The following is a 4,056-nucleotide window of genomic DNA, read 5'->3' as shown; positions in this document are numbered from 1 at the left end:
TTTCAGAGATTAAAAGGATCAAAAGATGGAACCAGAAGAAGACAACAAAGTAAAAATTCCTGCATCAAAAGCTTCCAAGAAAAATATGAACTTCTTACAGGCCATGGAGGAGCTCAAGAAGGATTTTGAAATCCAAGTAAGAGAAGTGGAGGAAGAATTAGGAAGAGAAATGAGAATGATGCAAAAAAATCATGAAAAGTGAGTCAACAGCCTGTTAAAGGAGACCCCAATAAATACTGAAGGAAATAATGCCTTAAAAAATAGACTAGGGACTCAGCTGGGGGAAGCTGAAGAATCTGAGCCTCCATGTTCCTCTCCTTGTCACTCTGGGTGGGGGCCGCCGGTCTTGTCGCCCACTAGGGGAAACAGATGAGATGCTTACACAAAACAGCTGTGCAAAGTGGAGCTGGAGGAGCCTTATTTGTGCAGAGAGATACTCCTGAAAATAACCCAGATACTCCATTTGATTTCACACCAGAAAACTATAAGAAGATAGAAGCAATTATAAAGAATTACCCAGAGGGACATAAAGCAGCAGCTGTGCTTCCAGTACTGGACTTAGCCCAAAGGCAGAATGGATGGTTGCCCATCTCTGCCATGAACAAGGTTGCTGAAATTTTACAAGTACCTCCAATGAGGGTATATGAAGCAGCAACTTTTTATACAATGTATAATTGAAAGGCAGTTGGAAAGTATCACATTCAAGTCTGCACTACTACACCCTGTATGCTTCAAGATTCTGACAGCATATTGGAGGCCATTCAAAAAAAGCTTGGTATTACGGGTAAGGTTGGAGAAACTACACCTGACAAACTTTTCACACTAATAGAAGTAGAATGTTTAGGGGCCTGTGTAAATGCACCGATGGTACAAATAAATGATAATTACTATGAAGATTTGACACCTAAGGATATTGAAGAGATAATTGATGAGCTGAAGACTGGCAATGTTCCAAAACCTGGACCAAGGAGTGGACGTTTCTCTTGTGAGCCAGCTGGTGGTCTTACATCTTTCACTGAGCCACCCAAAGGACCTGGTTTTGGTGTGCAGTCAGGCCTCTAAGTAATTTGTATGACTTTGTCTTTTAAAAACCCCAAACAGACCTGTTAAAATATTTCTCTGTACATTTAAAATAAATTAAAAACTGATCTCCCCATCAAAAAAAAATAGACTAACTCAAATTGCAAAAGAGGTCCAAAAAGCCAATGAGGAGAAACATGCGTTAAAAAGACAAATTGGCCAGATGGAAAAGGAATTTCAAAAACTCATTGAAGAGAATAATTCCTTCAAAATTAGATTGGGGCAAATGGAAGGTAATGACTTTATGATAAATCAAGATACTATAAAACAGATCCGAACAAAGGAAAAAAAAATAGAAGGCAAATCTCCTTGGAAAAACAACTGATCTGGAAAATAGATCCAGGAGAGATCATTTAAAAATTATTGAACTACCTAAAAGCCATGATCAAAAAAAGAGCCTAGAAATTATCCTTCAAGAAATTCTTAGAGAAAATTACCCTGATATTCTAGAACAAGAGGGCAAAATAGAAATTGAAAGAATTCACTGATTGCCTCTTGAAAAAGATCCCAAAAAGAAAACTCTTAGGAATATCATAGCCAAATTCTGGAGTTCCCAGGCCAAGGAGAAAATATCACAAGCTGTCAGGAGGAAGCAATTTGAGTTTTGCAGAAACACAATCAAGATAACACAAGATCTAGCAACTTCTATGTTAAGGGATATAAGGGTTTGCAATATGATATTCTGGAGGTCAAAGGAGCTGGGATTAAAACCAAGAATCACCTACCCAGCAAAACTGAGTATAATGCTACAGGAGAAAATATGGTCATTCAATGAAATAGAGGACTTTCAAGTATTCTTGATGAAAAATCCAGAGCTAAACAGAAAATTTGACTTTCAAATACAAGAAGCAAGAGAAGTATGAAAAGGTAAACAGGAAAAAGAAATCATAAGGAACTTATCAAAGTTGAACTATTTACATTCCTACATGGAAAAAAAAAAAGAAAATTGTAACTCATGAGAGTTTTCTCAGTATTAGGATAGTTGAAGGCAATATATCTATCTTGTTTGTGTGTGTGTGTGTGTGTGTGTATATATATGTATATATATATATATACACACACACATATATACCCACATAAATATAAATAAAATGTATAGATATATGCATATATAAAATGTATACATGAATACACACATATTATATATACACATATTTATGTATAGGAGGGTACATGTTTGTATAAATACATATGTGAGTGTATGCGTATATGTGTACATGTATACATAGACAGAGGGCACAGGATCAGTTGAATAGGAAGGGATGATTATCTAAAAAACAAAATCAAGAGGTGAGAGAGGAATATAAAGGGAGAAGGAGAAAGGGAAACATAGAATAGGGTAAATTATCTCCTATAAAGGAGACAAGAGAAAACTTGTGGAGGAGAAGAGCAGGAAGGTGAAAGGAAATGGGGCAATCTTACTCTCATTGAATTTGGCTTAAGGAGGGAATAACAAAAGTTCAGTTGGGTATTTTACCCTATAGGAAAGTAAGGGGAAAGGAGCTAAGAGGGGAATGATAGAAGGGGGGGCAGTTGGGGGAGAGGGTAGTTAGAAGCAATCACTTTTGAAAGGGGACAGGGTCAAAGTAGAAAATAGAATAAGTGGGGGGGATGGGATAGGATGGAGGGAAGTACAGTCTTTTACAATATAACTACTATGGAAATGTTTTGTGTAACTATACATGTACAACCTGTACTGAATTGCTTATCTTCCCAGGGTGGGTGGGTGAGGAGGGAAAAAAGGAAAGAATCTGGAAATCAAAGTTTTAAAAACAAATATTTAAAAAAAATAAAAAAAAGAATTGGAAGGTTTATATGAACTGATGCAACACAAAGTAAATAAGGAAAAATGTTCAGAACTACAATAATGTAAATAGAAAGGTGTTTTTTAAATTTATTTTTTATTTTTTTAAGGAGGGTCTTGAATTCTGCACGATAATGTCTAAGCTTGGATCCACACTGAAGAAAGCTGGGGAAATGTACTAAGCTGTGTTTTTTGTAGAAGTAGGGAACCTTGTGTGCAAGATATTGCATGCACTGACAGACTCAATAGTTGTACTGATTTTGGCAAACTTTTTTTCTTTTTCTTTTTTATTCTTTGTTACAAGGGATGGCTTGCTCAGCAGCTGAACATGGCAAGATATATTTGGAAATTAAAGTGATGTAAAAACTATATCAATCACTTTTTAAAAAAAAGATAGGAAGGCTGAATATCAAAAATCAATTTGATTGAGTATAATATTCTCAGAAAAGAAAGAAATGACTGCAAGCTAGTTTGAATTTTCCAAGTTCTGTAACCTAGGATCAATCCTTATAATTGTCACATGAGTACCAATTTGGTGCTAGTGGTCACTAGAAAATAAAAACACTTTGATGCCACTTATCTACAAAAAACCTATAGTTTCAAAGGTTACTACTGATTTCCCCCATCAGCAAATTCAATAACCTTTTGTCTGTGTTCATCTTCATTGACCTCTCTACAGCATTTGGCACCATTAGAGCCTGTTGAAAGTAGGGGAATTCAATAGATTTATGTCAATATTCTCCATGAAAAAGCTAGCATAGTGTGATTCTCCAGGAAATAGAAGAGAAAGGAGGTAACTTAAGGAAGGTCCTTGCACAAAGAAGTTTCTGGAGTTTTAAGAATTGAAATTTAGTTATGCAGCACCATCTACCAAATCACCTTCTTTCTGTGAAACTCCCAGACACACAAGTCCTATTTAGGACAAAAGACAGATAAGAACTGATCTACTACCCCAATACTCAATACAAAAATAAATGCCTGTCTGTACTTTTGCCCTTTGATGGAAGGTCTTGAACTATAGATAACAACTCATTCAGGGAAGCTTTTGGATAATGGGAGGAGACCTTTCATCCTTACCAGAGAGATTGTCCAAGTTAACTTGGCTTCTTGTATCAATTTCCCCTCCATGCATATACCATATTCCCATATTCTCTCTCTCTCTCTCTCTCTCT

The 4,056-nt window shown here is 36.1% G+C and overlaps 1 pseudogene; it reads left to right on the top strand.

The window, feature by feature from the left end:
• Window positions 1-269: 269 nt before the first annotated feature.
• LOC138157892 (NADH dehydrogenase [ubiquinone] flavoprotein 2, mitochondrial pseudogene) lies at window positions 270-1,167 on the top strand (annotated as a pseudogene).
• The last annotated feature ends 2,889 nt before the right edge of the window (window positions 1,168-4,056 follow it).

The sequence above is a fragment of the Petaurus breviceps genome, unplaced genomic scaffold (genome assembly GCF_028583685.1).
Source record: "Petaurus breviceps papuanus isolate PSGF00001 unplaced genomic scaffold, PetGlider_PUasm1.0 173, whole genome shotgun sequence".
NCBI classification, from domain to species: Eukaryota; Metazoa; Chordata; class Mammalia; order Diprotodontia; family Petauridae; genus Petaurus; species Petaurus breviceps.
This window is presented reverse-complemented; position numbering and strand designations above follow the sequence as displayed.